Consider the following 26,288-nt stretch of genomic DNA (forward strand, 5'->3'; position numbering starts at 1 on the left):
TCTGCAGGAGGTGCCTGGTTGATGCACTCATGCTGACTGCTGTTCGGTGACGAAGGTTGAAATTTGCACGACGGCATTTCTCAGCAGGACAATTGAAACTATTTCTCGGTTTGCAGTGTACGCGCAGGGTTTGAAGAAAATCAAGATGAATATACTGTTCTTCCCTGGCCACCAAAGTCCCTGCCTTTAAACCGAATCAAGAATCTGTGGGACCACCTCGCTCGCGCTGTGCGCTGCATGGATCCTCAACCAGGAAACCTAGGACAGCTGGCTGTGGCAGTGGACTCGGCAAGGCTCCGCATCCCTGTCGACACTTTCCAGAACCTCACTGACACTCTGCCTGCACGTCTTTGAGAGGTTTACATGGCAAAATGTGTTTATTCAGGCTTGTGGTAGTTTGTCACATTGATGTGACTGGACAGTGCATTGTACTTTGTGTCCACAGTTACACAGGGGAAAAGATTTTAATAAACCAGTGTGGAATACAAAGGTGTACTTTTATCGCATTCTCTCTTCAATATTTATTTATACAGACAGTACCATGCGAAAACGGAAAAAGAGTGCTACAAGGTATCCATATAAACAATAATAAATATATTAACATATCATTGCATGCTGACAACAATCTATTAATGACAGAGTCGGCAGACAACTCTACAATTCACGGCATCAACGACAACTGAAGAGAATCGTTCAAGGTGGCAGAAGTGCAACTCTTCTTAAAATTGCTGCAGATTTCATTGCTAGACCATTAACAAGTGTCGGCTTGCGAACTCTTCAACGAAACATCATCGATATGGACATCCGGTGCCGAAGGCCCACTCGTGTGCTCTTGATGACTGCACGACACAAAGCTTTACGCCTACGTTTAACCTTGGCCCGTCAACACCGACATTGGGTTGTTGATTACTGGAAACATGTTGCCTGGTCGGACGAGTCTCGTTTCAAATTGTATCGACCAGATGGTCGTGTATGGGTGTGGAGACAACCTCATGAATCCATGGACCCTGCCTGTCAGCAGGAGGGTGTTCAAGCTTCAAGCTGGTGGCGGCATTTGGAGTGGCATGGAAGCCCTGATACGTCTGGATAAGACTCAGGCGGGTGTCACGTACGTAAGAAACCAGCATCCATCCATTCCGAAGGTCTTGGACAATTCCAGCATGTCAATGATCCATCTTTTAAGCTTAACCGTAAATGAAGGTAATTTTAAGACAGAAGCAAATAAAGCTAACGCAATAGCATTCCATGGGAAAGACTCAGTATGAAATAAAAATATAATTGAATATCAGACTTTGGAACACAAACAGCACTTTAATTACCTTGGGAGCCATACCATTTTCAACTAAAATAAGAATGTAGAATTAAAGTAGAATACTATCAGAGTATTTGCAGCACTATAAGAGAACGGTTGTAGCTGTTGAAGGGTATGGCAGTGAATACCAGGTTGTCAAAAGTTTCAAGCCATTTTGATGCAGGTGGAATGGGTGTTTTATGAACACTAAAGTGTTACGCTAAAGTGGATAGGATTCCTGATGAAAACATTAACAAGAACTGTATATTTTTGCGGGTAATAACAAAACATAATCACAAAAGAAAACGAAAAGGAACGCCTGGAACAAAAGGAAGAAACAAGGATTCCGAATCAAAACGAAACTCGTACATAGGACAATTAACATGATGGAACTGAGGACAGAACAGGTCTACAGGCCTAATCTGTGGAAGGTAGAAGAAAAAGACATTTGCAATTTGTTCACTGAGATATTTTTCCTGTCCAGTTGTTCGTCGTTATGAAATTTGTCCCGCTTTTCTTTTGCCAGACATGCCTTGCTTTTATTGTCTGTCCCACGACTGAGAAACGCCATCTTGTCTTCTCCTCGTCATCTGCATCTTTACAATCTCCTATTGCTCGCGCATTGCCTGCACCTTGCTGCTGAATGAATTTTTATTGATCTAACTTCCATTTTCAAATTTATAAATGCAGATATTGCGTTATTACAACCGGTTCTTAATAGGTAATGTTATTTCAAACCTGTCCTCTTACACATGGCACTATTAGCTACTTGCTTGGGATACTTAAATCGGGACGTTTAACGCACCAAGTGCCAGTTGTCAACAACAAGTCTTTTCCTTCAGGTCCTAAAAATTTTTTGTGTTATTAAATTTAGTTTGAGTTACGATACTGAGTCAAATCTGCACCATCAAAGCAAAAGTTATTGATGTGCTAGTTCTATGTAGCTCACTAGCAATCTCTGGTTCTTTTGTGCTGAGGTTCTAAAAAAAAGCCGTACGAAAAACTCTCTCTTCTCAGCAAGTGGGTTTTTTTGGTAGCAGCTTCTTCCACTTTCACTCTCTCCAACCTCCCCATTCTTCCTCACAGTTTGTTATAGGAGAGTCATCGCAAAATAAATCTTGCTAGAGTCATGCCACTAGCCCGGATTAATCTAAGCACTGGAGACAACATATTCGCCAACAACACTGAGAGACGACTCTCGACTCCATGGAAGCTGTTGAGGCCACATATACATGCACAAGATGCAAAATAGTTTGCCATTAATTTTATCACTGAATTATCATTGAATGAAATTAGCAATAAATGTTTCAGCACCAAGCCACAACAATGAAGAATTAATCAAGTGAAAGGTACTTGTGTTTATTGTTAAACTTTTATATGGTCAGAAAGCTCCCTTAGTTACGATGTCTTTGTAGCATTGGTTTGGTTGAGATGATGGCAGTCACCTCCCTGGACAAAAAAATTGTAATGGGTAAAGTCAGTAATTACAATGACTTAGAGAATAAATGACTAGTTTAAATACTTTTTTATGGAAGATGTATTCGCAGAAAATATGACAGCTTATGGAAATGCAATTACGAACCATCGCTACAGCGTTAAGATCAATTAATGAAATGCCCTTCCAGCAAGCCTTCGAAACTATAACGATCGTATATACAAGATGGCAGTGATTCATTCCTTTGTGTGGTGCAGTAAATGGCCCCCAACTTTATTTTCGAGTGTGGCACCCTTCTCATCCACGCAGCCTAGGCGTTGCGAGTTGAATTAGCCCATCATTCTCGCAGAAGTCTTGAAAAGGATAACTTATGTGTCGCCTTCTATAGGAGCGTCAAGTGAAATCTGGTGCTGCGTTATTCTTCATAGGAGCGCACCTATGAATCCCTGCTGGCTGTTACTTCTGGCCCGTATCTCGGCCACACATAGTAGGGATCCCCTGCGTCTGGCCATTTTTTGCCTGCTTCCGTCTCACAAAACACCTCCCCTCCCCCCCCTCCCTCCTCCCCCCCTCCCCGTATTTTACGCCACTCGCTGTCCCCACAAGAAAACACTCTCGTTGGTTGTCTTTCACCCTATTTATGTACGATAATAGTTTAGTCCCCGTGTTGTTAAAAATAGCACAAAATTTTCGTTTTGACATTCCTTGTCGAAAATAAAATATTGAAATCTTATTTAGTAATAAATATGTGGGTGTAAGAGTTTATGTGGTAACATAAAAGATATCTGTTTAAATTGTTTCTTAGGATATCCGCCAATGGCAAGTTTACTGAATAATGTTTTTTCATTGTTCACGCCACTATGTCTTTCTTTTGCTATGTAAGAAAGACGAAGGCGTTTATCTATGCACCCTTCAACAGTATTGCGTCATAGAAGAACTGTTACAGGTTTTTTAGGGCTGACGACGTACGTTCTATTACGTCACACTTAGGTAAATAAATTTCGCATCTCATATGGTTGTATCATAATATAGAACGCCGAAAATTTTTCAGCTAACTTAGAAATGTTATTAAGTTACTCTCGAGAGAAAATGATTACTTTGTATCGCAAGATTTAATTTTTTTACATTTGCTGAAGTACAATGTGGGTAATATGTTATTTTTTGTATTTTATTTTATTGTAACTTCGATATACATGCTTTTATGGAAGAGGCGTTCTCTATATATCCTCTATGTTTAAATTTTGCAGTACTCCTCTTGTTAATGGCCAAACTGACGAAACTGCAATAGTGTATTCTATAGAAAAATAATTTTACACTAAAACCTGACAATAAAGTCCTTTAAAAAACCCTAGAAATTTGTTGCTTCGTGAATATGAGTGATTAAATACGGTATTTTTTCTTTGTTATAACTGTTTAGTCTCACAGGGGGCCATCAGACCTGAAAACCACGGATTTTTAAAGGTCGTAAGTATGTTGTGGAGGGACGCGTCGTAAGTATCTGACTAGCGGCTTTACGTGCGAAGGCCCCTCGTTTGTGAAAAATCGATGTTGAAGTTTGATGCGTACCACCTGTAACTGTAACGTTAAGCATGTTATGACGAAGCAAAAGAAGTGCAGCAGCTAAATTTCATAGCTATCACGCTGACGATGCAGATTAAAATTCATTTCGGTTTTTTTAACTTCGTTGAACAGGTTGTCATTGAATAGTGTATTTCATACAAGATTATTCAAAAACAATAGTTTTCATCGTAGTAATTACTAAATAATTGTTGCAGCAAACTTCCTTCAAACTTGTATTCTGTTTCTCACAGAGTAACGGAGTAAATTACAGAATCGTCTTACTCGCCATCGCTTACTCTAGTAGAAATTTTGGTTGCTATTTGTCACAAAAGTAATCGAAACACAAATTCGCAAAGACCACCAACTTTAATGAAACTGTTTTCCCAGAAGCGATAGCGGTAAGCACGATTAGTTTAAATTCAGAAATATTGTTCTTTTCTCCCATCAAATGCAATGCTAACCACGCATATTTGATCATTCCTATAAAAGCAGGTGCACTAAACTGATGAAGAACTAAATAACATGTTTTGTATGTAATTTTCCCTAGAAGCGATTTCTCTATTAGTCTTGAGCAAGTTGAGAGCATTTTGAATTTTTTTCGTGAAAATTTAATCTTGCCTATAAAATTCATATCACACGTTTGGCAAAATGGAACAAATATGGGTGATATAACTTTTACGGTGCAGATGCCTATTTTTCTTTCATCTCCAAAGATATGATCGTAAAGTGTCTTATCAGTCTGCATTCCCCACGAATAAAACGATTATTTGCATCTTAACTACGAACCACAAACGGTTTACACACTGGAAGCAAGTTTTCTGCAACGATTGGTGTATTAATGATATTACTACAGCGAAAATGACTACTTTTGAATAATTTTGCATCACATACGGATTTGAACCTGTACCGACAGCGTGATAATACTGAACCTTAGCCACTGGGCTACTTTTGTTTGGTCGGAACGTGACTAATGTTACAGATATGCACTATGTGATCAAAAGTATCCTGACGCCGGCAAAAACGTACGTCTTTCATATTAGGTGCACTGTGCTGCCGCATACAGCCAAGTACTCCTAATAAGCTACCTCAGTGGTCATTAGACATCTTGAGAGAGCAGAATGGGGCGCTCCACGAAATTCGCGGGCTTCTAATTTAGTCCGATTATTGTGTGTCACTTGTGCCACACGTCTGTACGCGAGATTTACAAACTCCTAAACATCCCTACATTCACAGTTTCCGATGTGATAGTGAAGTGGAAATGTGAAGGGACACGTACAGCACGAAAGTGTACAGGCCGATCTCGTCTGTTGACTGGCAGGGACCGCCGACAGTTGAAGGGGGTCGTAATGTGTAATAGGCAGACATCTATCCAGACTATCACACAGGAATTCCAAACGGCATCAGGACCCACTGTAAGTACTATGACAGTAAAGCGGGATGTGACAAAATTTTTGATATCATGGTCGTACGGCTGTTCATAAGCCCCAGTAAATGACACCTCGCTTTGTGTAAGGAGCTTAAACATTGGACGACTGAACAGTGGAAAAACGTTGTATGGAGTGATGAATCACGCAACACAAAGTGGGGAGGGTGTGGGTATGGCGAATGCCAGGTGAACGTCATCTGCCAGCATGTGTAGTGCCAACAGTAAAATTCGGAGGCGGTTGTGTTATGGTGTGGTCGTGTTTTTCATGGAGGGGGTTGCACCACTTGTTTGCGTGGCACTATCACAGCACAGGGATACATTTATGTCCTAAGCACCTTTTTGCTTCCCACTGTTGAAGACCAATTCGGGGATGGCTATTGTATCTTTCAACGAGTTCGAGCATCTGTTCATAATGCACGGCCTGTGGTGAGTGGTTACACGACAATTACATCCCTGTAATATACTGGCCTGCACAGAGTCCTGACTTGAATCCCATACATCTACATCTACATACATACTCCGCAATCCACCATACGGTGCGTGGCGGAGGGTACCTCGTACCACAACTAGCATCTTCTCTACCTGTTCCACTCCCAAACAGAACGAGGGAAGAATGACTACCTATATGCCTCTGTACGAGCCCTAATCTCTCTTATCTTATATCTGTGGTCTTTCCTCGAAGTATAAGTTGGTGGCAGTAAAATTGTACTGCAATCAGCCTCAAATGCTGGTTCTCAAAATTTCCTCAGTAGCGATTCTCGAAATGAACGCCTCCTTTCCTCCAGAAACTCCCACCCGAGTTCCTGAAGTATTTCCGTAAAACTCGCTTGATGATCAAACCTACCAGTAATAAATCTAGCAGCCCGCCTCTGAATTGATTCTATGTCCTCCCTCAATCCGACCTGACAGGGATCCCAAACGATCGAGCGGTACTCAAGAAGAGGTCGTATTAGTGTTTTGTAAGTGGTCTCCTTTACAGATGAACCACATCTTCCCAAAATTCTACCAATGAACCGAAGACGACTATCCGCCTTCCCCAAACTGCCATAACATGCTTGTCCCACTTCATATCGCTATGGACTGTTACGCCCAAATATTTAATCGATGTGACTGTGTCAAGCGCTGCACTACTAACTGAGTATTCAAACATTACGGGATTCTTTCCCCTAATCATCTGCATTAATTAACATTTGTCTATATTTAGAGTTAGCTGATATTCCTTATACCAATCAGAATTCCTGCCCACGTCATCTTGTATCCTCTTACAGTCACTCAACGACGACACCTTCCCGTACACCACAGCATCATCAGCAAACAGCCGCACATTGTTATCCACCCTATCCAAAAGATCATTTATGTAAATAGAAAACAACAGCGGACCTACCACACTTCCCTGGGGCACTCCAGATGCTACCCTCACCTCCGACGAACACTCACCATTGCTTAAGAAGTCTTCGAGCCACTCACATATTTTGGAAACAACCCCATATGCTCGTACCTTTGTTAGGAGTCTGCAGTGGGGCACCGAGTCAAACGATTTCCGGAAGTCAAGGAATATGGCACCCTTCATCAATGGTTCGCAAGATATCATGTGAAAAAATGGCGAGTAGCGTTTCTCAGGAGCGACGCTTTCTAAAACCGTGCTGATGCATGAACGGCAACCTCTGTATCTCAAGGAAATTCATTATATTCGTACTGAGAATATGTTCGAGAATCCTGCAACAAACTGATGTTAAGGATATTGGTCTGTACTTTTGAGGATCCGTCCTTCTACCCTTCTTATATACAGGCGTCACTGCCCTTTTTTCCAGTCTCTCGGGACATTACGTTGAGCAAGAGATTCTCGATAAATGCAAGATAAGTAAGGAGCCAATGCAGTAGAGTACTCTCTGTGAAACACCTTTGGGATGTTTCGGAACGCTGACTTCGTGCCAGGCCTCACCGACCGACATCGATATTATTCCTCAGTACAGCACTCCGTGAAGAATGGGGTACCATTCCACAAGAAACCTTTCAGCACCTGATTGAACTTATGCCTGCGAGAGTGAAAGCTGTCATCAAGGTTAAGGGTGGGCCAACACCATATCGAATGCCAGCATTACCGAGGAGGGCACCACGAACTTGTAAGTCATTTTCAGCTAGGTGTCCGGATACTTTTGATCACATAGTGTAGCAGGTACGCGTGAGACTTCAACATAGATTTTCTCGCAAATTATTGGCCTTCGGACGGAAACCGCTAGCCAGGTGCTCAGGACAGGTCCCTTCACAACATACCCAGGGCTCATGACAATGTGTGATTAACAAGTCTGTGTCCGAAACTTCCTGGCAGATTAAAACTGTGTGCCGGACCGAGACTCGAACTCGGGACCTTTGCCTTTCGCGGGCGAGTGCTCTACCATCTGAGCTACCCAAGCACGACTCACGGCCCGTCCTCACAGCTTCACTTCTGCCAGTACCTCGTCTCCTACCTTCCAAACTTTACAGAAGCTCTCCTGCGGAGCTTGCAGAACTAGCACACAGTTTTAATCTGCCAGGAAGTTTCATATCAGCGCACACTCCGCTGCGGAGTGAAAATTTCATTCTGGAAGTCTGTGTCCCTTTGTGAAATACGAGTCTTTCAGTCCACTGCTATAAGGAAGGTGTCGCCGTTAGCCGTTATATCACGTGCTTGCACAGCGCAGCTAGCGTAGCTCGTCCTGACCTCTTTTTCTCTCACACCGTCCATAGATTCTCACAGTTTGCACGTCTTTCATCACTTCCTCAAGACTTTCAACTGCCCATGGCTTGGGTTACAGGTAGTTTTTGTCAAACAGAGCGGGGAAGAGAGTAGTCGTCCTTTCAGCTACTGCTGGAAGGAGTACAGTCGAGCGATCAGATGCAATGAAGTTATCGGGCTACAAGAACGGTAAAGTAAGGCCGACCTCGCATCCAAAATAATTTACTGCTCATTCCGTTTTCTATGTTTTGCTCTTTTGCGAGACAAATCTACGGCACTACTGCTTCAGTTATTGCTTCCGCAGTGAGAGTGGTTTATTAGCGAATGTGACCTGACACAACAACATGGCCCTCCTCTTGTGCTAACGACCCTAACGAATGCTATAACTATGGTACGCAACTCAAAAGTAGCGGGGTCGGTTACTGCTGCTGCGAAAAAAATTTTATCATCTGTATTTAGCAGATAAAGAGAAGACTTGTGGTGGTTGTCTAGGTGCTGCAGTCATGGATTGTGCGGCTGATCCCGGCGGAGGTTCGAGTCCTCCCTAGGGCAAAGATGTGTGTGTTTGTCCTTACGATAATTTAGGTTAAGTAGTGTGTAAGATTAGGGACTGATGACCTTAGCAGTTAAGTCTCATAAGATTTCACACACATTTGAACAGGAGGTGGTTCCAGATCCTTATCTGCACACTTTATACCAATATCTTTGTGTAAACTCTTCCAAATCTCTCCCCAAGACTATAAACGGCATGTGACACTCTTGCTGGAGATGATGTGTTGGGTGCCCACGTTGGTCCTATGCAAGGCGAGTAGGCAATGTAGAATTACAAATACACCACAATCATTCATCACATCCATTGAGCCAAATGTGGCAGCAGTAAAGTCAGTGACCGTCAGTTCCAGAGATGCAGGGTTAAATTCTTCTCCATTCATGAGATATAGATTTTCTACAGTGTCTTCAGGTAAAAGCCATGAAGACTGCTTTCAGTAGACCATGGCTAGTTTTCATCCTCATACCCATCCTTTACAGTTAATTTCTTCTACATCTCAAAAAGCCATGCCACAAATTCGCACCTGAGAAGTCACTCACGGATCGCAAGAAAACATGAGATATCTGTTTTGATTGACTTGATGCCAAGATGACAGTGTGGGATGTCACATACTGGACAGAATTTTAGCACCAGTACAACGGCGCTGTCATCGCACAGTGATGTAAAAATTTATGTTAACAGATGTGGCAGTGAAACAGATGATTCTGAAACCTCCATCATTGATACAAATTCATCCACAGCGTTTAAAAAAATACAACGTGAATTTACACTGCTTTCAATTTAAAATACATATCACTTAAAAATGACATCAAGAAGGAGGCCACCTTTTTCGGTTATATACATTTCAAGTCTTTTTACAGATGTTACACATCACTGGAATTCCAGTAACTTACTCCGAATTTGATCCTTCAGTTTATCTAAGGTGTATGGTGGGTCACATTGGAAGACATGACTTTTCAGATGACCTAAAAAGGAAGAACAGGGATATTGAGAGCCAGGAAATGTCCCCATTCTTGTAGATGAGAGGACTGGAAATGGTGTTCTGTAGAAGGTGTTCTGTAGGTCGGTACCGCTGGCCCTTCCGGAGCCTATTGGGACATAGTTTTGTATTTATGATTCCAAACGATGTTACGCCACACAACATTACCACTTTCTGACTGAAGTGGTGTTTCATGAACTATTTCAGAATTTTCACGTTACCAGTATCTGAAGTATTGCTTGTTAAGAAAACCTGACATACTAAATTTGGGCCCATCTCTCATGATCAGATTGTCTTACGGGAAAAAAATGAAATTTGTGCTAAGGTCTTATGGGACCAAGCTGCAGAAGTCATCGGTCCCTAAGCCTACACACTACTTAATCTAATTTAAACTATCTTGCGCTATGGACAACACACACGCCCATGCCCGAGGGAGGCTCGAACCTCCGACAGGGGGAGACACAAGGAGCGCGACAAGGCGCCCGAGACCGCGCAGCTACCCAGCGTGGCTGTCTTACAGGCCTTTGTTGTCGTTCGTTGAGTTCCAACAATTCTCAGCAAAAGCACTGTGTCTTTGGGAGAGGGTCGGCATTCAGTTTTTGCACTATCTGAATTTTGTACGGGAGGTATTGCGGTTCGTTACACAATTTTCACGGTGCACTGCGAGCCGATACCTCAAGTTGCAACGTGTGCTTCCGTATAAGCGCTGATAACCTTGCCACTGAGCGCCCATAAGCTACACAAACACAAACACACTTGCATACAGAGCACTTGGGACTTGGGCTGAACCGGCAGGGCTGGCCGAACGGTTCTAAGCGCTATAGTCTGGAACCGCGCGACCGCTACGGTCACAGGTTCGAATCCTGCCTCGGGCATGGATGTGTGTGGTGTCCTTAGGGTAGTTAGGTTTAAGTAGTTCTAAGTTCTAGGCGACTGATGACCTCAGCAGTTAAGTCCCATAGTGCTCAGAGCCATTTGAACTTGGGCTGAAGGCATCATCCACTCTTGAAACACTCTCTGGTGTACACACGCGTTTTTCACTTACACCTGGACTGTGTGGCCGGTCCCGGCGGAGGTTCGAGTTCTCCCTCTGGCATGGGTGTGTGTGTTTGTCCTTAGGGTAATTTAGGTTAAGTAGTGTGTAAGCGTAGCGACTGATGACCTTAGCAGTTAAGTCCCATAAGATTTCATACACATTTGAACATTTGAACACTTACACCCCTCGAAGTTCTGTACCCACATTTCGATAGCATGTGCCGCTGGGACTGGGGCATGCCGTGAGAGATTGAAACACCCGCCGCGCAGCAGCATAGCTATCGTTTTTGTAAAATGCCTTCACGGTAAAAGCGGCTCGTTCACCGGTTCACGCTGCCATCTCGACTGAACATCGATGTCAGGGTCAACGGCAGTTGCCACCATTCCCGTTTTCTGATTCCTAACGTAAAGTGCTATTTCCAGCGTTGCCAAGTCTCCCGTTTCACTGCCGCACCTGCTACTTTTCAGTTTTTACTGAATTTTTAAATTAAAAGCTACGTCTATAAAGACGCAAACGAAATTGTGATTTTATATTATCTTAAGAAATTGTAATAAATGCCAGTGAAGTAGATAGCTTCAGATTGATTGCATGAAGTACCCGAAACAGTTGACTCTACTGGTACCAAACAAGTTTTCATCTGCTTTTAAAGCTGGGTTCGCTGTCAGATACCACCTTATTTGATCGGAATTTAATTTAATGCTCACAGACGGATGCAAACGAAAGCACTGAATAATTACTCAACAGGTATCAAGTTACCTTCCAAATGTGGACGCACTCAACGACTGTTATATGATTTTCAAAATGATGGAGCACAGCAATTAATCATCTTGATTTGCTGTGCTCCATCATTTTGAAACTCAACTATCTTAAACGAAGTCGTACGACATCAGGTAATATGGAACGTACTTTTAAATACAAAGAACAATGAGCATGCCATGAATTCAACGTAGCTGTTAAACAAGTTACTGCATGAGTGCGAAATCACTAGACTAATCTTTCTCATACACGTAGCTTTCCACTTGCGAATAGTCATAGCTAAAACACAGTTTCCGATGTCGTTCTCCGCAATTATGAATCACACTATGGAATTCTCTTACGTACCCTTCACTGATTTGTGCTAGTTTATACGTAAATTAACAGAATTCTAATTCAATTACAGGAGCACACTGTAGTGACTACCAACAAATGAACCCCAAAAATTCATAAACAGAAGGAGTGGAAAAGTTATCATTTCTGGCTAAACAAATTGTTCCAGATAATGGCACCTGTTTTGCACTGCAATGCCGACAAAGAGACTGCGCAATTGAGGCATGTTGAGCTGTATGATGATATTTATTTAAAGAGTCGCCTAGTTAAATGGTTGTAGGACAGAAAAACAATTATACTCGTTAAATTTAAACTTTAATTTATTGATTCAAAAATAATATTATTCGCAGATCAAGGGAAACTATATTGAAAATTCATTGTATCATGGGTAATGAGATTACTACTCCTGGAATTTAAACAGGAAGAGATTACCCAGTCATGGATAAAATTCCTGTCTACATTTTCACTGAATTAAAGCTGAAGGGATCTGAATGCTTTGACGAAGACAGTTGCTCAACAAGCCAATGGCCTCTCAAAGTTTGAATAGCTCGCAAATGCAATGATACTGGAGAAAATCGACTCACAAGCCCAGTACAAGAAATCCATTACAAAAAGCAAAATGACTTAGTGAAATTTTTTGTTTCAGTCATCAGTATTTTCACTTGTTTGATGCGGCCGGCCACCAATTCCTCTTCCGTGCCAATCTCTTTATTTCAGAGTTGCACTTGGACCTAATGTCCTCAATTATTTGCTGGACGTATTCCAAACTCTGTCCTCCTCTACAGCTTTTGCCCTCTACAGTTCCCTCTAGAACCGCGGAAATCTATCCCTGCTGTCTTAAGAGATGTCCTGTCATCCTGTCCCTTCTCTTTGTCAGTATTTTTCACACATTCCTTTCCTCTCCAATTCTGCACAGAACCTCCTTACTCCTTACCTTATCAGTCCACCTAATTTTCAACATTGATCTGTAGCATCACATCTCAGATGCTTCCATTCTCTTCTGTTCCGGTTTTCCCACAGTCCATGTTTCAGTACCATACCATACTGTGCTCCAAACGTACATTCTCAGAAATTTCTTCCTCTAATTAAGGTCTATGTTTGCTACTAGGAGACGTCTCTTGCCAATGCTACTGTGGGTTTGATATCCCCCTTGCTCCATCCGTCTTTGATTATTCTACTTCGTGACTATCAGTCCTGGCGTTAAGTTTTTCGCTGTTCTCTTTTCTGCTACTTCTCATTACTTTCATCTTTCTTCGATTTATTCTCAGTATATATTCTATACTCATTCCATTCATCAAGTCATGTAATCCTTCTTTACTTTTACTCAGGATAGCACTGTCATCAGCGAATCGTATCATTCATATCCTTTCACCTTCATTTTAATGCCACTCCTGAACATTTCTTTTATTTCCATTATTGCCTATTCGATGTACAGATTGAACGGTAGGGGCGAAAGACTACATCCCTGTCTTACACCCTTCTTAATCCGAGCACTTCGTTTTCTATCTTCCACTCTTACAGTTCCGTCTTGGCTCTTGTACGTATAGTCTTTCCCTAAAGCTCACCTTCATTTTTCGCAGCATTTCGAACATCTTGCACCATTTGACATTGTCGAACGCTTTTTCCAGGCCGACAAATTCTATGAAGGTGTCCTTTTTTTTTTTTTTTTAGCCACCATTATCAGCCGCAATGTCAGAATTGCCATTCTGGTGCCTTTATCTTTTCTAAAGCCAAATTGATCGTCATCTAACACGTCCTCAGTTTTCCTTTCCATTCTTCTGTATATTATTCTTGTCAGCACCTTGGGTGTATGTACTGTTAAGATGATTGTGGGATAATTCTCGCATTCGTCAGCTCTTGCAGTCTTCAGAATTATGTGGATGATATTTTTCGCAAGTTATTTGGTATGTAGCCACACTCATACATTCTACACACCAACATGAATAGTCCTTTTGTTTCCATTCCTCCCATTGATTTTAAATTGTGATGCAATTTCATCTATCCCTTCTGCCTTATTTAATATTAATTCCTCCAAAGTTCTCTTAAATTCTGATTCTAATGCTGGATCCCCAATCTCTTCTAAATCGACTCCAGTTTCTCCTTCTATCACACCAGACAAATCTGACAAATCTTCCCATCATGGAGGCCTTCAGTGAACCCTTTCCACCTATCCGCTCTCCCCTCTACAGTTAACAGTGGAATTCTCGTTGGACTCTTAATGTTATCATCCTTGATTTTAATTTCACCGAAGTTGTTTTCACTTTCCTATATGATAAGTCAGTCCTTCCGACAATCATTTCTTTTTCGATGTCTTCACAATTTTCCTACAGTCATTTTGTCTTAGCTTCCATGCACTTCCTATTGATTTCCTTTCTCAGCAACTTGTATTTCTGTAATACTTAATTTCCCTGAACATCTTTGCACTTTCTTCTTTCATCTACCAGCTGAAGTATATCCTCTGTTGCCCACAGCTTCTTCACAGTTACCTTCTTTGTACATATGATTTTCTTTCCAAGTTCTGTGAAAGAAATACGAAAATTGTGAATCGGTCAGAGGAACAGCAGCGTACATCCTGTCCGCGACACTCACTCAAAAAGAGCAGCGAAAACAGAGCCAGCCGGAGCCGTGCAACTCTCGACATCCCCGCGACGTGACATCCGCCGAACGGTGAACACCACGTCCTTGAACCCGACTCCGCCTGACCGTCTTCTCCTACGTTCCTCACCGCTCCTCTCGCTGCCAGGGGACGGAAGGAATCTAGTTTTGCCATCGCGGTAGTCGAGAATTACCTCTCGTATTCAAAATTTCTGGGGAAGTTCAAAGAATTTTCTTCGAAAGCTCTTATTGTATTTCTCTAAACCGGTTAGAAGTTGGTACTGGACGGACTTTCAACCCAATCGGCGAGAAATTCGTCTAGCCACAAAATACAGCTAGTTCCCGTGCTGTTTACCGTAATATGGCGATGTCTGTTTCTCTGCGTATGCTTCTTGAATGCACTGTGACAGGAGCCCAAACAGTAGGTGGTTTACGAGCGTTCTAGGGCATGTTTCAAAATTCTGAAATACTGCATTAATAATGGCTAGTTGCTAGCCGAAATCTAGATTTGCTACTTTAACAAAGCCTGAATGGAAAGGATGACTGATTACTGTTTCCACCATTTTAAAAGGCCGACGGGATTTCCAGCTCCCTCTCCTCCCCCCCCCCCCCCCCTAAGAGCCATTTGCATTTCGCACAGTTCTGAGAAGGCACTTTGCGGTACCTTGGCCTGGGAGTACCATTACCTGCGACAAACTTCTAGTGTAGCTCACGTGTCCTTGCCGTTGAAGGAATAAAGGAAATGTTCAGAAAATCAACTCCTCGGTCATCCAACGGTCTCAGCTTATAGTTACCCTTTCTCACCCGTTCCACCACTGGGGAACGGAACGAACTCAATAGTCCAAACTTCGCGAATCCTGTTCCTCCACCGAGAAAATTTCGTATAACAGAATTAACTACACTCCTGGAAATTGAAATAAGAACACCGTGAATTCATTGTCCCAGGAAGGGGAAATTTTATTGACACATTCCTGGGGTCAGATACATCACATGATCACACTGACAGAACCACAGGCACATAGACACAGGCAACAGAGCATGCACAATGTCGGCACTAGTACAGTGTATATCCACCTTTCGCAGCAATGCAGGCTGCTATTCTCCCATGGAGACGATCGTAGAGATGCTGGATGTAGTCCTGTGGAACGGCTTGCCATGCCATTTCCACCTGGCGCCTCAGTAGGACCAGCGTTCGTGCTGGACGTGCAGACCGCGTGAGACGACGCTTCATCCAGTCCCAAACATGCTCAAAGGGGGACAGATCCGGAGAGCTTGCTGGCCAGGGTAGTTGACTTACACCTTCTAGAGCACGTTGGGTGGCACGGGATACATGAGGACGTGCATTGTCCAATTGGAACAGCAAGTTCCCTTGCCGGTCTAGGAATGGTAGAACGATGGGTTCGATGACGGTTTGGATGTACCGTGCACTATTCAGTGTCCCCTCGACGATCACCAGAGGTGTACGGCCAGTGTAGGAGATCGCTCCCCACACCATGATGCCGGGTGTTGGCCCTGTGTGCCTCGGTCGTATGCAGTCCTGATTGTGGCGCTCACCTGCACGGCGCCAAACACGCATACGACCATCATTGGCACCAAGGCAGAAGCGACTCTCATCGCTGAAGACGACACGTCTCCATTCGTCCCTCCATTCACGCCTGTCGCGACACCACTGGAGGCGGTCTGCACGATGTTGGGGCGTGAGCGGAAGAAGGCCTAACGGTGTGCGGGACTGTAGCCCAGCTTCATGGAGACGGTTGCGAATGGTCTTCGCCGATACCCCAGGAGCAACAGTGTCCCTAATTTGCTGTGAAGTGGCGGTGCGGTCCCCTACGGCACTGCGTAGGATCCTACGGTCTTAGCGTGCATCCGTGCGTCGCTGCGGTCCGGTCCCAGGTCGACGGGCACGTGCACCTTCCGCCGACAACATCGATGTACTGTGGAGACCTCACGCCTCACGTGTTGAACAATTCGGCGGTACGTCCACCCGGCCTCCCGCATGCCCACTATACGCCCTCGCTCAAAGTCCGTCAACTGCACATACGGTTCACGTCCAAGCTGTCGCGGCATGCTACCAGTGTTAAAGACTGCGATGGAGCTCCGTATGCCACGTAAAATATAATAAAATGATAATATAATAGGATAGGGAATGAATGATAATAAAATTTTGGAATGTGTGGCTTTTTTAAAATGGATGAATTAAAGAGATTAATTCTTTGGCATGAAGGACAAGCACAATAAGCTGGGCATTGCCTGTAATGGGAAAGGAATCATTTTAGTTTATATTTATATAAATAAATCGTCTTCATAGTATTTTTTGCGTACCAATTATTAATATTATGTCCGATCGCCGTCTCCTTGACTGTGGCCGTGTTGTTATATCCGGATCTTCGTAAATTTTCCGAAGTACACAGGTGAGCTTCCGTTCTTCTTATTGTATTACTACTTGAAATAATAATAACTCTCACAAATATTCTGTTAATAAAACACTACTATATTTCTGTTCGATGCACATAGAAAATACACACAATGGCGGTCTGCAATTACTCGCTAAAAAATGGCGGTTCTCACTCGTTCACTCACTGAGCGAAACCTTCCTTCCAACAACTCGTACAAGAACAAAAGCTGCTCTGTCTTTTAACATCTGAAAGTCAAACATACCTGACGGTAGGCACAGGCTCTACGCTGGGCTACTAACACCTCATCTTTTCTCTTTGCTTTTAAAGAGGATGAAAACATAAAAGTAAGAAATGCATAAGGTATATCACAATTGCCCCCCTACTGTATACTGTCGGGAATAAGTCTCTTTATTTAGTGAGACAGTATACAGTAGCCTTATTTACCTTGGGGCTCATGTTGAGTCATTTGGTGCAAGTCAATGGAGTTTTAATACCCTTAAGCTACTACAAGTAAGTCTACGAAGTTCATTTCCTTGTTCATTACAAATTCATACATATAAATACATTCACATACACTTATATCACATAAGGACATTCACATATATTTATATTACATAATCGTACGTCCATGTCGTGCTAACGTCTTAGTCTGTGATTTTTCATTATAGTTGTTAAGCTGTATGGACAGGGGAAAAATTTTACATTTCATAAATTGGCCTCACCGTGTTTTAAAAATTGTTTTTCTCACTGGCTTTTGGTTCATTGGCCGTTCTGAGAAGGTGTCTTTTCAGCACACGCTATCTCATTGTTCGCTGCGCTTATGGCTAGCAGCAGCTCATTGTTTACCGCGCCCGTCGCAGTGACGCGAGCGCCACATGAGCAGCAGCACTGCCCGCGCATCCATCGTAATGTCGCTCCAGGCTCATGAAGTCGGTGTTGTATATGCCCTCCAGTCCGGAGACTGGATACGACGGATTCAGCTCCAACGCTCAACCCGAAGAACACCAATACATCATCTCGCGCCTGGACGAGGTTTTCGCACAGCAAGGTGAGGTAAGGGCCGCACTGCAGAACTCGGCATTGTCTTCCGTTGTTCATTGTAGTTCAGCGGTCCTCACACCACAACTCGTGGTTATACGGATTTCCTCTCATTTTTCCGTCGCACACGCATCACACTCACTGTAGTCACTTCGCCACATTGTAGCGTTTACTCTTACTACGGCTCAGCCGTTATTTTCACTATTATTAGGCCTTAACATTTTTGTATTACTTCACACGTGCGAGTGTTTTACTGTTCCGTCGCGTTGCACTTCACATACATACATAAATGGTTCCTTTTCAAGAATAAAATTTCAAATAAAATTGACAATAGTACATACATTTTACATAGACAAAAACGTTGACAATAAAAAAGTCGACATACAAATTTTCAATTCATACTCATTTCATATATGGACTCCATGACATGCACCCTCTTACACACTAATATGCAAAGCAGAAGGAATCTTTAATTTATTCTGAATATTTGGGTTTCCTGTTCCTTTCTTGCAAGACCGACCTCCTTTGCGTTTTTACGTTCACAACTACACATAGAAAACAGTACATACATACATTTTACATAGACTTCGACATTGACAATAATATAGTTGACAACTAAATGTACAATTCACCTTCAGTTTTCATTTATGGATTCCATGTTTGGTATCGTTTTACACACTAATAAGTAAATTAGATGGAATCTTTCATTTGTTCTGAATATTTGCATTTTTTTCTCTTGACTTGCAGGCCCCACCTCCTGCGCGTTTATACCTTCACAAAAACACATAGAAAATACGTTCCAGCACTACTCACTACATGGAAAAAGAAGATTTGCTAAGGTCTGCTTTAGAGATCAAGCTACTTCTAAGATTGCTACTTGTAGTGCGTCGTTAGTGAACTTATTCTATCCTTGGCATTTGATAGACACCATACTACGTACAATATTTACAAGTGCTCGTTTGTGAGCGAGTGTGTAGGATGTTTTTTCCTTTGACAATCCTGACTTCATCACTGCTTGTTAATCGTCGTAATATTACACATTCATGTACACATATTTCAAGTCATATTTCTGCCTTATTGATGCGACGACATGTACGTGTTTACCCTTTGTAACGTGTGGCCGATACTTTTACTGTATTTTTGCCATGTGTAATTCCAATCATAATTCATTCCCGCGAAAGAAGAACGTGCTTATGTTAAAGTACTGTTTTCGCTTCTGCGTGTGTCAAGAACTCAGTGTAGAAAATATTGTTTCACTGCATTTTGTGCTCGTTCCTCATACGAATCGTATATCATATTTTCCTTAATATTCACCTTATAGTTGCTCAAGCTGTAACAGTTAGTCGCTAAAGAAATATTTTTCATACTAATTTGTTTTACTTTCTGACGACTGTGTAGCAGATCACTGTATTGTAGTGTACTTTAAATGTAGCGTGTACCTTTATTACTATGGACTCCACTGTTTCTTCTTTATTCTTCACTGCTTCTTCAAGATGGTCGTTTTCATAATTACTTACCATACATAAATCATCATACTTTGCTTTCCACACTCATACAACCATTCATTCTAAGACTTAAAACTATATAATGTATTCTTTCTTACGTCGCCTTCGTGGCCCTTTCCTAGGTACCACTGCAAAATTAATCTTCATATTCATCGCCGTATATCCATGTAATTATTCATTAAAAAATCTTCCACATAAATCGCCATTTATACTCATGTATTACCTACAGAGTTCTTACACTAGAACCACCGCCCTATTTATTTCTTCTCACAAATATAAATAAACTCATATTACTCTAATACACTTTCATTCTCTTCCTAGATTCATTCATGCATGTTATGTCACCACAAACGTAGATCAACTAATTAATACCTCCAATCGAATGTAAAACTTTTCACACTCTCTCTACTTCCAAGTATTATCCAGCAGTGAAATTAATTTGTTTCTGTATATTACTTTTTTAAACATACAGTACTTACCTCAGTTATTTTGTTTTAGTTCGTATAATTACGTTGTGTGCGTATTGGTTGGTTTTCGTATTTACTTAGCTTATCTCCCGCAAGTTGTACGATTCATGTTGACAGTTTTACTCAGCTGCTTATGCTTTTCGCATAAGGTACCATGTAATTAATAGCAACTAACATAAGTGAGTTCTGTAATAGCAAATTTGTGGGTATGTATTCTCCCTATACGTCACGCTCGCTAATTCTAATGTTGTCTGTAAAGAAGTGTAGTCTTATAAGTGCACAATTGCTCCTCTCGCTAAATCTTGTACGATATGTTATTTTGTAGTTTACGTCTCCGTCACACGCACTTTTCTATGTGTATATTTCATTCTACGTTTCCCATCGTCGCTGACTTGCGTGCTGTATGTAAGCCGCTTAGTTCTCAATAAAGTTCAGTGCTAATCGTGTTCTTTTAAGTGTACATGTTGTTACTTTTCTTTTAAACTTGTCTTAATACTGTTGTATATAGTCTGATAGGAATATCTGTGTATATTTTCTTCCCCTTTGAGAACTCATACTTATTTCTAACTATGTACATTCAATAGCCTATGTTAAGTTCACAATTTTAGCGTATTCTACGCTCCTTATACTTTACTTGCACCGATGCGGTCCTTTTCTTAAAACTACGTATGCTTAACTTAATGATATACTCTTAAAATTAGTGCTCTTTACAGTATAGTCTCCATCTTGGGGATAAATGTCTGTGTTCGTTTTGTTCGTGTAACTGATTTACGTTAGAGTAATGAGCTGATAGGTACTTCATTTCGTGTCGCTTCTGTTTTGTCCAGTTGGCAGCGCAGCGTGAATGCCAATTCGCTTAAATTCTAGAATGGTTTCCGTCGCGATGCGCAGTGTGTCTTTGCGCATCTAGCTGAGGCCACTGAACTCAACCGTGCTTTTTGCCTACTCGACCCCTACGATCAGCTGTTAGCCGCTTCGTATGTAATTGTTATAAGTACACTCCGCTTCAAGCGCGGCTGCGCGTCTCAGTACTCTTCATCGCTCGTGCCGCTAGCTCAAAGCTCGCGCGCTGTGAATTCCTTTCTTTTCCATCGCTCTTGTGTAATTATTTTTATGTATTGTAACTATGTAATCTAATGATTTTCACTCGTCCACTATTGTGTACAATTGTTTTATTTCTTCCCATATATTTAGTGTTCTCTTAAGGAATATGAAAAAGTTTCTTGTGTTTCTATAGATATTTAAGTCTTAAGAAAGCTCAATACCAAAATTACAAGAAAAATCTCTAACGACTAGGTTGCATTCTCATCTCTGCATTTTAGATAGTAGAAGAAAATTGAACATTCCTTATTGACTAAACAGGACAGTAGAAGAGGGAGAGGGTAACGAAAATATAAATATTGTACCCCCAAGTTGGAGAGGAACCGAGCGCCAATCGGTTTATTCGTCATAGATTGACAAACCTCCTACCTACTTGGGTTTTATTATCGCAACAAATAAGGAAAGAATTGGACTTGCACTTTCATTTAATAAATTTCCGCAAATCTTTATGTGGATACATGCCTTTTATTTTACCATTTTTTATATTTCCTATCAAGTAGCACCTAGGATGTGGCTTGTCAACAATGATATACGGACCAACATATAACAATTGCCATTTTTTGTTCAATGCCTTTAATTTCGATGATTTCGGATGAGTTCTTAGTAGTACCTCCTGTCCAATCTGAAATTCTATTACGTTTTTCAATTTCTTGTCGTAAATGCCTTTCCTTATTTGAGCTTGCCCTTCCAGTGTTATTAGCGCTTGCCGTACTTTGTCATCTAAGGCTATGTCTTTGTGCCCTAATTTAGGTATCGGTTTTGCCCATTCATCTAGTTCCACCTTTTCAAACATAAGTTCGGCCGGTGTGTACCCTGTTGATGTGTGTCGTAGGTGATTTACTATATGCTGAAACGGACCCACGTATTCTATCCATTTCTTTTGGTTCTGCGGTATATATGTCCGGATAAACCTGTTAAATTCACGGAAGCACCGTTCGACAGGACTTGCTTCCGGGTGGAACTTGGATACTAAAATAGGTGACGTATGTTTTGTGATTTTAAAAATGATTTCCATTGGTCACCTGTAAAATCTGAAGCATTGTCAGTTAGAACCGCTTGCGGTTTCCCAATACGTGGTATGTAGTCTTCCAGGATCCGTCTTATAATTGGTCCAGACCTAACCGTTTTGATTGCGTACAGCTGGAGATACTTACTAAAAACGTCATACAAGGCTACGATGTATTTAACCCCGCCGCGGGCTTGGGGATAAGGTCCTGCGGCGTCAATAGATACAAGGTCCCTTGGTTGCTTTGGAATTATTGGGTGTAGTACATTAAGTCATGTCCTATTTTGATGTTTGACCTTCTGACACACCGCACATCGTCTGATTACTTGCTCTATACGTCGCCTCATATTAGGGAAATAACAATACGTTGCAATTTTTGCAGCACACTTTAGCACTCCATAATGTCCCCACGTGCGGTGCGTGTGTTGAATTAAGTTGTCCACATATTCCTGAGGTATGCACACACACAACTTATCCATTCACCGATCTCTTATATGAAAGAGGACGCCATTATGTATAATGTAATACTGCTTTAACTGTTCGTGTGTTCCGGACTGCAAATACACTCCTGGAAATTGAAATAAGAACACCGTGAATTCATTGTCCCAGGAAGGGGAAACTTTATTGACACATTCCTGGGGTCAGATACATCACATGATCACACTGACAGAACCACAGGCACATAGACACAGGCAACAGAGCATGCACAATGTCGGCACTAGTACAGTGTATATCCACCTTTCGCAGCAATGCAGGCTGCTATTCTCCCATGGAGACGATCGTAGAGATGCTGGATGTAGTCCTGTGGAACGGCTTGCCATGCCACTTTCACCTGGCGCCTCAGTTGGACCAGCGTTCGTGCTGGACGTGCAGACCGCGTGAGACGACGCTTCATCCAGTCCCAAACATGCTCAATGGGGGACAGACCCGGAGATCTTGCTGGCCAGGGTAGTTGACTTACACCTTCTAGAGCACGTTGGGTGGCACGGGATACATGCGGACGTGCATTGTCCTGTTGCAACAGCAAGTTCCCTTTCCGGTCTAGGAATGGTAGAACAATGGGTTCGATGACGGTTTGGATGTACCGTGCACTATTCAGTGTCCCCTCGACGATCACCAGAGGTGTACGGCCAGTGTAGGAGATCGCTCCCCACACCATGATGCCGGGTGTTGGCCCTGTGTGCCTCGGTCGTATGCAGTCCTGATTGTGGCGCTCACCTGCACGGCGCCAAACACGCATACGACCATCATTGGCACCAAGGCAGAAGCGACTCTCATCGCTGAAGACGACACGTCTCCATTCGTCCCTCCATTCACGCCTGTCGCGACACCACTGGAGGCGGTCTGCACGATGTTGGGGCGTGAGCGGAAGACGGCCTAACGGTGTGCGGGACCGTAGCCCAGCTTCATGGAGACGGTTGCGAATGGTCCTCGCCGATACCCCAGGAGCAACAGTGTCCCTAATTTGCTGTGAAGTGGCGGTGCGGTCCCCTACGGCACTGCGTAGGATCCTACGGTCTTGGCGTGCATCCGTGCGTCGCTGCGGTCCGGTCCCAGGTCGACGGGCACGTGCACCTTCCGCCGACCACTGGCGACAACATCGATGTACTGTGGAGACCTCACGCCCCACATGTTGAGCAATTCGGCGGTACGTCCACCCGGCCTCCCGCATGCCCTCTATACGCCCTCGCTCAAAGTCCGTCAACTGTACATACGGTTCACGTCCACGCTGTCGCGGCATGCTACCAGTGTTAAAGACTGCGATGGAGCTCCGTATGCCACGGCAAACTGGCTGACACTGACGGCGGCGGTGCACAAATGCTGCGCAGCTAGCGCCATTCGACGGCCAACACCGCGGTTCCTGGTGTGTCCGCTGTGCCGTGCGTGTGATCATTGCTTGTACAACCCTCTCGCAGTGTCCGGAGCAAGTATGGTGGGTCTGACACACCGGTGTCAATGTGTTCTTTTTTCCATTTCCAGGAGTGTATCTTATTACCTTGCTCCATCTCGGGTCTTCTTTCTGCAGACGTTTCATGTTTTTGCACATTTTGATATAATATGGTTTAAAAGTTCCATCATTTATTAAAAGTACTTTGAGATCAGATATTTGTTCCTCTAGGTCGTGATAATCGGTGAGGCCTTGTGGTAATCGTGATAGTGCATCTGCCAAAACATTCTGTTCCCCTTTTATGTACACAACCTCGAAATCAAACTCCTGTAGGTACATGCACCACCTCGCTATTCTCTTATGTAACAACTTACATGTCAGAAGAAAGGACAAAGCTTGATGATCACAGTAAACTTTAGTATGTTTTCCCCAAAGGTAATATTGAAATTTACGAAAGGACCAAATAACTGCCAACAATTCCAGTTCAGTTACAGAATACGATCTTTCACATTGTGTAAGAGTTCTACTCGCAAAACTTATTACATTGATTTATTCCTTACCATCTTTTGTTATTATTTGAAACAGACACGCGCCAAGCCCCTGATAACAAGTATCAGTGCTTAAACAAAAGTCCAACTCCATATCCGGGTGTTTAAGGATAGGTGCATTAATCAGTGCGTGCTTAATGCGTTGAAAATCACTTTCACACTCTTTAGTCCACAGCCAACTGTGATTTTTACGCAGTAGGTTTAACAGCGAGCTACTGTTCAACAATTGTTGTGGCAGAAATTTCCTGAAAAACGAGGCCATTCCTAGAAAACCTTTTAATTGTCTCTTATTATAGGGTGTTGGGAAATTTCGTATCGCATCTAATTTACCGGGGTCAGGTAAGATCCCTTCTGGTGAAATAATATGCTCTAAAAATTTTATTTTGCCCTTTCCGAATTCAGACTTTCTAAAGTTAACTGTGACATTGTATTCATCGAATTTTTGAGAAACCTTTTCCAGAATACTTACATGTTCATCCCATGTTTGAGTTGCAATTAATAAATCGTCAACGTAGAGTGTAACCTGGCTAAGCAACTCCGGTCCAAGTACTTTGTCTAATGCTTCAATAAATACACCAGCGCTCACGTTTAATCCGAAAGGCAGCACCCTAAATTGGTAACTCCTCCCGGCATTTATGAAAGCTGTATACTTTCTACTCTCTTCATGCAACAAAATTTGCCAGTACGAAGCTTTCAAATCGAGGGATGTTAAATACTTAACGCCATGAAACTTTAATAACTGCTCTTCTAGATTCTCTGGCCTTGTTCTTATAGGAACGATGATTTTGTTTATTTCTCTCGCGTCTAACACCAGCCGCACCGTTCCGTCAGTTTTACCAACTGCGAGAATCGGACTGCAGTAAGGCGAGTGCGATGTTTCAATCACCTTCCACCTAATCATACGCTCTATTTCTTGTCTTACTGCGTCTTTCTTTGCCCAAGGAATGCCATATGACGTTCTAGAATAGGTTTCATGAGGCACACTTCCATTTTGTATTCATATCCCCTAATAACACTGGGTTGTTTACGAAAAATGTTATGATATTTGAAGAGTAATTTTGCCAGTTCACTTCGCTGTTCATTGTTAAGACAAGTGGATTTACTTATTTTACTATCTACTGTTTGCTCATCTAGGATCTCACCGCCAGGGTCATCAAATTCCGTCTCCCTTGCTATTAAGACTTGAGGGTAGCTAAGTTTAACATCAATATCGGGTATCTGCCTACCCTGATTCGTCGTTGTAGTTTTTATTAAGTCCATTGTCAGTGTGCGCTCTCCTACATGAAATTGACATTCCCCGCTGCCGATATCTATTTTTACCCCATACCTTCTGAACACCTCCATACCAAGTATACAGTTCACTATCAGTTTGTATATCAACAAGAAAGTACACTGCAAAGTTACACCACATATGCTAATGGGTATGCTGGCCTGTAATTTTATAACCTTAGATTTACTTCCCATTGCCGTTACGATCTTACAGTTCTCCACGGGTAGCGTGGGTACACTTACTTCCCTCGCTATCTCTTTGAACAAGCTAGTAGACATGAGGCTTGTCGACACGCCAGTATCCAAAACAACGGGTACATCTATGTTTCGCACTTTTACCTTTATTATTGCTTTGAATACTTTCACTTACCTTGGGTGTTGTTCCTTTCTCCTCAG

The sequence above is a fragment of the Schistocerca gregaria genome, chromosome 5, assembly GCF_023897955.1.
Source record: "Schistocerca gregaria isolate iqSchGreg1 chromosome 5, iqSchGreg1.2, whole genome shotgun sequence".
Taxonomy (NCBI): Eukaryota; Metazoa; Arthropoda; class Insecta; order Orthoptera; family Acrididae; genus Schistocerca; species Schistocerca gregaria.